Source organism: Bos indicus, chromosome 24 (assembly GCF_029378745.1).
Source record: "Bos indicus isolate NIAB-ARS_2022 breed Sahiwal x Tharparkar chromosome 24, NIAB-ARS_B.indTharparkar_mat_pri_1.0, whole genome shotgun sequence".
Lineage (NCBI taxonomy): Eukaryota > Metazoa > Chordata > Mammalia > Artiodactyla > Bovidae > Bos > Bos indicus.
The window spans coordinates 16723620-16735383 of record NC_091783.1 but is presented as its reverse complement, the minus strand read 5'-3'; the positions used below and the strand labels follow the sequence as shown (position 1 = coordinate 16735383).

At 36.4% G+C, this 11764-nt stretch overlaps 1 pseudogene; it reads left to right on the top strand.

Moving 5' to 3' along the window:
- The first annotated feature begins 235 nt into the window (after nt 1–235).
- Nucleotides 236–348, top strand: LOC139179527 (U2 spliceosomal RNA; annotated as a pseudogene).
- The last annotated feature ends 11416 nt before the right edge of the window (nt 349–11764 follow it).

Here is an 11764-nt window from a genome sequence, read left to right as displayed (position 1 = left end):
CGGATTCTTTACAATCTGAGCCATGTACCTGGGATTAATCAACTTCCCAGGAGATGTTGTTGGTCTAACTTAGAAGGGTTCTTTCTCTTATCTCACTTGCATTTTCCCCCTAAATTAATTTCTATAACTTCACAATATATTTTGCTATTTGGTAATATGTTGACTATTCTTGATATCTGCAGTGTACTGTTTATTCTTATACTTTGCTTTCTGTACATATTTTAGAATCAACTCAATCGCTTCTCGGCCTTTGGCTAAAATCAAGTGTAGAATCAACTCACTATTTTTTTTTTTTTTTAATGCTGTCAGAATTTTTCCTGGAATTTATCTGGGGTAAAATTACATCCTTTCACTATTGTTTCCTCTTATTTATGAGCATTGTATATGACTCCATTTGTTTAACTATTTTAATGTCTTCCAGTAAAGCTCTATACATTTTTTAATGAGGCTTGCAAATTCTATGCTTTAAAAAGATTCATACTTTATACCTTTAATTTTGGTGATTTTATATTGTTTTATCTTTTTTTTTCTTTTTCCAAAATATTTATTTTACAGAAATGCAATTTATTGCATATACTAATTCTTAGTATTGAGCAACTTGCTAAATTATCTCATAATATTTTTCATAGCCAAATGTCCTTAGGAATGGCAATCTAACCATTTAAAAAGAAAGTTTAAAAGCCTATGAGAAATGGAGGCAAATAAGAAAATAAAACTTGAAGATATATAAGCGTTCTAGTCAACATCATTCTAGTGATGGAAAAATTTACAATAAAATTCTCATGAATGGATTTTTACAAATCCTGTTTTTGTATGTTTCACTGGGATGTGTCTACTGCTAAGAAATTGTGTTCTGCCTTGTTCAGATACCAGGTTCTTTTCTTGTTGGAATGATGCTTTGGGGTTTATGATAGAAAAGTAAAATCTAACACCTTTCCCCTAACCTCCATCCCTTCTTCAAAAGAAACTGCTCTGTTTGATCCTCTTCGTGAAGTTCCTATTGACAGGACATCAATCATTTTATTTGTATACCACTTTTCACAGGACTAAATGTGCTTTACAGAATTAGTAACATCCCAGTTCCCAACGTAGACTGACAGATTATTTGTTCAAAAGGCAAGCTTATCAAGTCTGCACTGCTTACCTTTCTGTGTGCAGAGCTGTATTGGCTGTCTGTGAAATGAGGGGAGCATCAGGTGTCCCTGGCATTTGACAAGCAGAGGTGCTGTGGATGTCTCTGCCAGGCCCTTTGGAGCAGCAGGCTGTGGGCTCCTTGTGTCTGAAAGGCCATATGAACCTGCAGGGAAGAGGATGTGCCAGTTCTCCAGTGGCATTTCATAGGGAATTCACTGCCATGAGACTCAACTCCTTGGGTTGAAAGTCATCAAGGAGTACTAATCATTCTAGGGGCTGCGCTTGGTAACCAAGTCCCAGGGGTTAGGTAACATCAAATAAAACCAGACACAAATGTCATTTCTTTATTATCAAAAATTATAATTTTTTTTTTCCCCCTTCTTAAGTGTGGTTCTTCCAATCTGGTCAGGCTTATCTTTTCAGTTTCTCTGTGGGCATTTCATCTTCTTTGCTATGCTTCCCCAGGTGACGATTTTTTTTTGATCATTATTAACACACTGTTCTTGCTTTCCAAGTAATCAGATTACATGGGCATGACTTCTATTTCAATAATTCAAACTAAATTCATGTTCCTTTAAATTTTTAGTTTTTATGTATGCATATCTACATATATGTTGTAATATCTATATAATTTCTAATATTGGGCCAGAGAAATGCAATCATGTTAATTTCTGTTTGAGCCCTACAGGCGAGCTATATAATCATAGTATAATATGTATATCACTATACATGCATACATATCATTGAATATTAAAATATCATATAAAATTGTTATATTATTCTTTATACGTTGCTTGACACAATTTTCTTACTATTTATGCTTATGTTATTCCTGTTTAAGTGTTAAATACTTGAAGGCAGATGATATACATCTTTCTTCCTTAATTTATCATAGATTTATAGTAAAGAAATACATTTGTATATGCATCTATATCAGAGTATATAATAATTTTTGAGTAACTAGAGTTACCGAGAAGTATAATTTTAACTTACAGGCTCTAATTAGTAGAATGTAGCTACATGAAGTTTATATGTGCTTGTATGTATGTGATGCATACATATTATAGTCACTTAGCAAGTCATTATAAGTATCTATCAGTTCAGTTCAGTTCAGTTGCTCAGTCGTGTCCGACTCTTTGCGACCCCATGAATCACAGCATGCCAGGCCTCCCTGTCCATCACCAACTCCCAGAGTTCACTCAGACTCATGTCCATCGAGTCAGTGATGCCATCCAGCCATCTCATCCTCTGTCCCATCCTCTGCCCTCAATCCCTCCCAGCATCAGAGTCTTTTCCAATGAGTCAACTCTTCACATGAGGTGGCCAAAGTACTGGAGTTTCAGCTTTAGCATCATTCCTTCCAAAGAAATCCCAGGGCTGATCTCCTTCAGAATGGACTGGTTGGATCTCCTTGCAGTCCAAGGACTCTCAAGAGTCTTCTCCAACACCACAGTTCAAAAGCATCAATTCTTCGGTGCTCAGCCTTCTTCACAGTCCAACTCTCACATCTATACAAATTGATACATACAATCTATATCATTATTTTATAATAATCAAGAAATTAGGTCCTTACACTATAAAGATGTTATGTAAATATAAAAGTTACACAAAGATTTTTTTTTCTCATAATAATGTAAAGCTAAGACTAAGAATATATCTCAATAGCTCTTAAGAAAAAAATGCATAATTTATGTTTGATTTCAGTAGATTTACTCTCTAGGAAAACATAATCCAATGGTTTTCACTGAAGAAATATGTTATGGCTTGGAAAAAATACACTTTTAGTATCTAACTTGTACAAATAGTTCCCTCTCAACAAATCCTTCTATTAGCATGTACATTTATAGTCATAAAACAACCTTTAAGCCACATTTTACTAAGCCCTAAAGCAGATGAAAATCAAATGCAGATGTGGAATGGGAGCCAAACAGATGCTGAAAAACCCTGTCAATATCCTAAAGGAATCTATTCCCTATCAGAGAGAAACTTAATTTCTACTATAAAGAATTTGATTATGTATTGTTATACAAAATGTGATTAATGTTTTGTGGTGATTAATCAACTGCAAAATATATAATTATGCCATCTGTATTTTTCCAGCTTCTTGTCACTTACAAATTCTGCAGGGGAGTAGGGAGGTGGGGTGTTGAGAACTTGTGGCATTTAGAGAGCTTTAAAGCCACAGGAGACTCATCTGGGGAACTGAACAACTTGCAGGCCTGATGCTAATTCTAATGAAAAAGGAATAAGATCATAAACAAAGAGACCCCGAAAGCCCACTGGCTCCCTGCAGAACAGAAGACTGTGAAAAGGGAGGCCACTACCTCCTAAGCCGCAGCAAAAACTAGCTCCCATGGTTAAATTGCCATTTGTTTTTCATTCCGGTAACAGGTTACAAACTTAATTCTGACTAGTGGAAGTAATGGCATCAGTGCCAGGCAAGGATTCATCCTTTATTTCAGTACATCAATAAAATAAATATTTTTTGCATCTCTATTCTACTACAATCCAAAATGTAAGACTGCAATTAAGGTTTATGCTGCAACCCATATGCATTCCTTCCTAAAAATTGAAACTGTTAGAGTTGTATTTACACGTGTGTCCCAGCTGGAAAAAAAGTTTCAGTATAGTTGAGAGCTGCTTATTAAGTTGAATTCCACAAAAAAACCTCAGGTTTTAATATATTATTTTGACCTAGATAATGTGTTTCATTGATTTTTTTTTCATTTTACTATTGCTTTGGGGGGAGCATTATGTAGAAACAGCTTAAAATGAGTTCTGCTTCAAATTCCCAATGGTTTTCAGTATTAATAGGAGTAGAATCTACTTGTGTGCTGAAGAGTAGCACAGGGAGATGTAGTGATTTTCTTAAAGAATGCTTCTTTAACTCTGGATATATGTAAGAATTGTATGGAATTTGTTTTTTAAACATAAAGTCTAGCTTACACCTGCAGAGATCAATCTAAACATTGATATTTTTAGAAGTTTCCAGATGATTTCCCTTGGACAGCAAGGAGATCAAACAAGTCAATCCTAAAGGAAATCAACACTGAATATTCATTGGAAGAACTGATGCTGAAGCTCCAATATGATGCAAAGAGCCAAATCACTGGGAAAGACCCTGATGCTGGGAAAGATGAAGGCAGGAGGAGAAGGGGATGACAGAAGATGAGATGGTTGAATGGCATCCTTGATTTAATGGACATGAGTTTGAACAAACTCTGAGAGATGATAGAATCTGCCTGCAATGCAGGACACCTGTGTTCGATCCCTGGGTTGGGAAGATCCCCTGGAGAAGGAAATGGAAGCCCATTCCAGTATTCTTGTCTGGAGAATTCCATGAACAGAGGAGTCTGGCAGACTACAATCCATGGGATCACTAAAAGTTCGACACAACTGAGCAGCTGTCACTCACACTCTCTGGGAGATAGTTAAGGACAGGGAAACCTGGGGTCCATGGAGTGGCAAAAAGTTGGACATGACTGAGTGACCAAACAATGACAAAAACAACACAAGATGATTTCCATGTAATGTCTTCTAGATGAATATCCAATAAGCCAGTGGCTTTTCATTTTTTTTTCCCTTTTTTTTCTTTTTTTTTAAATTTTATTTTATTTAACTTCATAATATTGTATTGGTCTTGCCATATATCAAAATGAATCTGCCACAGGTATACATGTGTTTCCCATCCTGAACCCTCCTCCCTCCTCCCTCTGCATACCATCCCTCTGGGTTTTCCCAGTGCACCAGCCCCAAGCATCCAGTATCATGCATCGAACCTGGACTGGTGACTCGTTTCATATCAAGTGTGGTCCTCAGACCATCAGTTAAGCAGCACCTGAGAACTTGTTAAAAATGTAAATTATCAAGTTCCACTACAGACATACTAAGTCTGAAAATCTGGCATGAGATCCAGTGGACTAGAATGCAGTAAGCTCTACAGGTAACTTGAATATAAACTATTTTTGCTCAAACTTTAGCCTGCATTAAAATCAGAATTTCTGATACAGTACATTTGGTGTGAGGCTGGAGAATCTGTATTGCTAACTATTTTCAATGTGATGCTGATTCTACTAATTGGGGGATTGCTGTTTGTGTACTACAAGACTAGAATGTTGCAACAAATATAAGCCAAGACTAAGATCAACATATATATATATATATATATATATGTTGTTGTTCAGTCACCCAGTCACGCCCAACTCTTTGCAACTCCATGTTGTTTAATGTTGTATATTGCCCTTCTTAATTTAAGAATTACCCCTTTGTCAAAGATAACCTTTGTAAAACCTTTAGTTTCATACCCCCACAGGTGACACCCTCCCAGTCTCTTTCCTGATTCTAGAACAAAAGCTAAGTGTGCACAGGCATTCATTGATTTTGTTCATTACTGAATGTGGATTTAGCTCTCAATAAACACTTATGCATGAGAGAGAAAATGAGAGAATATTTTGTTTGAGATTATCAGGAAATTTAGTCAAGCAAAAGATTCACTTATTCTTTTCAGTAGTTGTTTTACTTAATTGACAGGCTGTTTTGAAATAATATTGACCAGGTGTATTTTGCTTAAAATATTGAATCTATCTAATTTAGCAACTGGCCACAAGCAGACATCTTTTGACTACGTTTTTCAGTTCTGAACCAAAAAAATCATGAAACTGAACAAACATAAGCTGACGCCACCACTGCATCAGTTTCTGTTATTTTCTGTTCACATGATCCTTATATCTATAAACCTTGAATCCATTCAGTCATATACTTATGAATCTGCCATCAGCAACTTACTGAACAGAGCAGTTCACTGATAAGGGAGAATTCATCTCTTTCCTTGTTCCTTTGTACACATGTTCTGATAATTATAACAATGTGAATGAAAATTTAAAAGAATATCTATGACAGTTTGATTGGGATGGGAGAATTTTCCAATTTTTAAGACTGTGAGTATGATATTTCTATATGACTGCAGAGAGTGAGGAGTAATTATTTTTGACACATAGTTTGTAGAGGGAAAGTTCCTTCTGAAGAGAAGGAAGAAAATAATTTATGGACTTAAAGATTTGGGAAAAGAGAAGGGGAGCTATTCTCTGTGATAAGTCATTACAGTCTCAAAAACACTGCTCTCACTACATAGGGCTCCTGTACACTATATTGCTTTTAGAGGGATCTGGATCAAAACTGTAACAAAACTGTTGCTGGGAGTTGAGAGAAAGAAGTTGATTGTTCAATATGCCATTTTTACCTGTGTATCATAGGCAGTTTTTAGCATATTTTGCAAAATTTCAGAAGATGTCAGATTCTGTCAAATTTAGCATATTTCATCAAGATCTTAAAAAGACTAGATTTATCAATTTTTGTGATCTGGATCATATGCTCAAGTCATTAGTTGTCTATCAAAAATTTACAAAACTCAACAAGAAACAATATTCTAAATGCTGGCAAATGGCTTTATCACACATCAGTTCAGTTCAGTTCAGTTCCTCAGTCGTGTCCAACTCTTTGCAACCCCATGAACTGCAGCACACCAGGCTTCCCTGTCCATCACCACTCCTGCAGCTTGCTCAAACTCATGTCCATCAAGTCGGTGATGCCACCCAATCATCTTGTCCTCTTCTGTCCCGTTCTCCTCCTGCCTTTAATCTTTCCCAGTTTCTGGGTCTTTTCCAGGGAGTCAGTTCTTCTCATCAGGTGGCCAAAGTACTGGAGCTTCAGCTTCAGCATCAGTCCTTCCAATGAATATTCAGGATTGATTTCCTTTAGGATTGACTGGTTTGATTTCCTTGCAGTCCAAGAGTCTTCTCCAACACCACAGTTCAAAAGCATCAATTCTTCGGCACTCAGCTTTCTTTATAATGCAACACTCTCATCCATACATAACTACTGGAAAAATCATAGCTTTGACTAGACAGATCTATGTCAGCAAAGTAATGTCTCTGCTTTTTAATATGCTGTCTAGGTTGATCATAGCTTTTCTTTCAAGGAGCAAGTGTCTTTTAATTTCATGGCTGCAGTCACCATCTGCAGTCACTTTGGAGTCCCCCAAAATAAAGGCTCTCACTATTTCCATTGTTTCCCCATCTATTTGCCATGAAGTCATGGAACGGGATGCCATGATCTTAGTGTTTTGAATATTGAGCTTTAGGCCAGTTTTTTCACTCTCCTCTTTCACTTTTGTCAAGAGGCTCTTTAGCTCTTCTTCACTTTCTGCCTTAAGGGTGGTGTCATCTGTTTTTCTTATGCTGTTGATATTTCTCCCAGCAATCTTGATTCCAGCTTGTGCTTCAGCCAACCTGGCATTTCACATGATGTTAAATAAGTTAAATAAGAATAGAAGTTAAACAAGCAGGTTGACAGTATACAGCCTTGATGTACTCCTTTCCCAATTTGAAACCAGTCTGTTGTTCCATGTCCAGTTCTAACTGTTCCTTCTTGACCTGCATACAGATTTCTCAGGAGCCCATCAGGAAGATTTAAAAAAAAAAAAAAAAAAAGCAGGTTATTCTTTTGGAATTTGGAGATGACTCCCCCCATCCAAAATAAAAGTATTGTTTAGTACAATGAGAACAGAATCAGGGAAATATAGCCATTATTTTCTAATAATGTGAAATGGAATATAATCTATAACAATATTAAATCACTTTGCTGAAACTAATATAGTATTATAAATAAACTATACTCTATTTTTTAAAAGAATCAGAATTCAATTACATGGGAAAAATACTTAAAGAAAAAATTATAAAATAGAACCATTCCAACAAAACTTTAATGCACAATAAATTATTTCAAAGAGTTTATAAAAATAAAGTAAAACGTATGGACTTCCCTAGAGGATCAATCAGTAAAGAATCCACCTGAAATGAAGTTGACCACCTGCAATACAGGAGACCTGGTTTCAATTCTTGGTTCATGAAAATTCCTTGTAGAACGAAATGGCAACCCACTTCAGTATTCTTGCCTGGGAATTCTATGGACAGAGGAGCCTGGCAGGCTACAGTATATGGGGGTAGTAAATAAAATTAAATATAAAATGGATTTTAATGTAGAGTAAGGGCAGATACATGATTAGAAATTTTAAAAGAAAAGAAATGAGAAAAAGATAAAAACAAGCTTTATTGTCAGAACTAGATATAGACTTGACTCTGCATAAATTGAGTCATTGATCTTTAGAAGCACAACTGTGCAAAGGGCTAGAAAGGATATAACAATCAGGTGTTATCACAGACTCATGGTATAGTACTTCCAATTTCTATGTCTTTTTGAAACTAAATATCTTTGAATTCCAGAAAATTTGAAATATTGATTGAGAGAAGAACTTACAACCTGTACCTATTTGAGAAAGAAATTAAGAAGTACTATTTGTATAGGTACAGATTTATTTCAAAAAGTGTTGGGTGAAAAATGAAAGCTGCAGAATGGTAAGAACAGAATGAGAATACTTATGCAGGGTTTAAAGCACATGATGCATGGTTCGTGAACGCATTAGAGTGAGACAGCTCTCAATGTGAACGTGGAGAATGTGTGGAGAAAGGAGTGCAAGGATGAGTCCTGTAAAAATTGACAAAAGTTACATAAAACCTTAATTTCTGGAGGCCCATTAGATCATTTTATTTTTTTGAATAACATGATCTTTACAAATTTGAAGAAGCAAAGAAAATGACACTATATAGTTTTGTCTCAGAGTGGAGGAGAATAGAATATTATGCTAATTTCATCATTTATATGGATAAATGTTTACCTTTTGTGAGTGGAGCACCAGGTTGGATGGACATTATAGTTAGATGGATACATTTCTGTTTTCAAAGAGTTTGCAAATTCAAAGCCCTGACTGATGTAGGAAAAGTGAAGGAGGCTGAAATTCTGGGTAAACATTCCTGTTTCTTATCATTTTGTAAATAATTCCAGTTTCAGTCAACTGTGATCTCTTTGCCATACATTTTAAATATCACAGTAAAAAGAATTCAGCTCCAGGAAAATCAAAGTATATTAATTTTCACTTATTGGTTAAATGTTATTTCTCTGTGTTCTGACCATTACAATCTTCTTTGTAAGAATAATCACTTATGCTTTGTTACAGAACTTCAACTTTCCAAAGATACCATAGCGGGGTAACCAATTAAAGGAGACCATTAAGGAAATACATTGCAATTAAGTTTACATTCAGCAGATAGGTCTTGTTGCTAGATAAGAAGAATCTTTTAAATGTGGACTATTCATTTATTTTTACATTTTATCATGTTGATTATCACAGCATGAGGCATTCTTTTAGATTAAAAACGTTGTGAAACGTTAAATTTAAAAAATGAAAAAGCCAATATGCACAATTAAACAATTATCACTTTCAACCTAGACTCACAAATGAAAATAAATAGGTAAGACAAGAGCATATAAACACTTAGGGGGTCTCAGTTATACTCACTGCCTCTGTGGCAGCTCCATTAACTTGAAACCTTGGGTTGTTATTAAGAAATTACAGTCTTGCCTCAGGAAAGGAATAAAGTTATGCTTGTTCATAAGCCTGAGCTATCTTCTTCATCATAAGGACAGGGATTCTCCCTTCAAATGTGGAGTAGATATGTGTTTTAACGTGTTATTGTTCACTTGCTAAGTTGTGTCCAACTCTATCCAAGCCCATGGATTCCAGGTTTCCCTATCCTTCACCATCTCCTGGAGTTTGCTCAAACTCTTGTCCATTGAGTTGGTGATGCCATTCAACCATCTTGTCCTTTGTCATCCCCTTCTCCTGCTTTCCATCTTTCCCAGCATCAAGGTCTTTCCCAATGAATCAGCTCTTTGCATCAGGTGGCCAAAGTATTGGAGCTTCAGCTTCAGCATCAGTCCTTCCAGTGAATATTCAGGACAGATTTCCTTTAGGATTGACTGGTTTGATCTCCTTGCAGTCCAAGGAATTCTCAAGAGTCTTTTCCAGCACCACAGTTTGAAAGCATCAATTCTTCTGTACTCAGTTTCTTTATGGTCCAACTTTCACCACCATACATGACTACCAGGAAAACCAGTAGTTTTAACTTGTGGCATTTAACACATACACAATCTACCTCTCTTTCTCTTTTTCAAAAGGTATTTTCAAATTCCATTACCTTTCTAAGTTTGCAACTCAAGGCAAAGTCCATGTCTCAAATATATAGCAATGACAGAGAAAATATAAAAGAATAACCATACCAGGCCACCTTACCTGTATCTTGACAAACCTGTATGTGGGTCAAGAAGCAATAGTCAGAAGCTTACATGGAAAAACTGACTGATTCAAAATTGGGAAAGGAGTACAACAAGGCTGTATATTATGACCTTGTTTATTTAACTTAAATGCAGAGTTATTGTTCAGTAGCTAAGTAACGTGTGACTCTTTGTGAGCCCATGTGCTGCAGCATGCCAGGCTTCCCTGTCCTTCACTGTCTCCTGGAGTTTGCTCAGATTCATCTACATTGAATCAATGATATTATCTGAAAATGCTGGGCTGGATGAGTCACAATCTGGAATCAAGATTGCCAACTTGACTGAGAAATATCAACAACCTCAGTTATGCAGAGGATACCACACTCATGGAAGAAAGTGAAGAGGAACTAAAGAACCTCTTGATGAGGGTGAATGAGGAGAGTGAAAAAGTTGGCTTAAAGCTCAACAATCAAAAACTAAGATCATGGCACCTAGTCCCATCACTTCATGGCAAAAGATGGGGAAAAAGTGGAAGAAGTGACAAATTATATCGTCTTCGGCTCCAAAATCACTGTGAACAGTGACTGCAGCCATGAAATTAGAAGACACTCACTCCTTGGAAGGAAAGTTATGGCAAAATTAGAGAGCATATTAAAAAGCTGACAAAAGTCTGTATAGTCAAAGCTATGGCTTTTCCGGTAGTCGTGTATGGATGTGAAAGTTGGACCATAAAGAAAGCTGAGCACTGAAGATTTGATGCTTTCAAATTGGTTGTCAGAGAACACTCTTGAGAGTACCTTCTACTGCAAGGAGATCCTAAAAGAAATCAACCATGAATATTCATTGGAAGGAATGATGCTGAAGCTGAAGCTCCAATAGTTTGGCCTCCTGATGCAAAGAGTTGTCTCACTGGAAAAGACTCATGCTGGGAAAGATTGAAGGCAAAAGGACAAGGGGGCAGCAGATGATGTGATGTTAGATAGCATCACCAATTCAATGGACATGAATTTCAACAAACTCTGGGAAATAGTGAATGACAGGGAAATCTGGTGTGCTTGAGTCCTTGTGCAAAGAGTTAGATATGACTTAGAGACTGAACACATACACAAGCAACAGTAATAGCAACAAAAGCTCTTATATAGGCTCCAAAACCAGATTATACATTTTTGTGGGTGAGAAATGGAACACTGAAGAGAACAGTGAGCACAGCTGTTGGTCTCTGAGATGGTCAGTAGATAGTGGTGAAGATGTGCAGTAATGATGGAGCATCTGCTTGAAGCCACCCAGAGGATAGTGGTAAGAACAGTCTACTGTGAAATGGGTTTGAAAATGCAGAAACTTAAGAATCTAGGAAACCTGAAGATAAGGTCAAAACTATATGATCTGCAAATGCAACAAACAACAGTTGGAAGGATTATGGGAAGCACAAAAAAAACAGCTTAACGGGAAACAGATATGAACC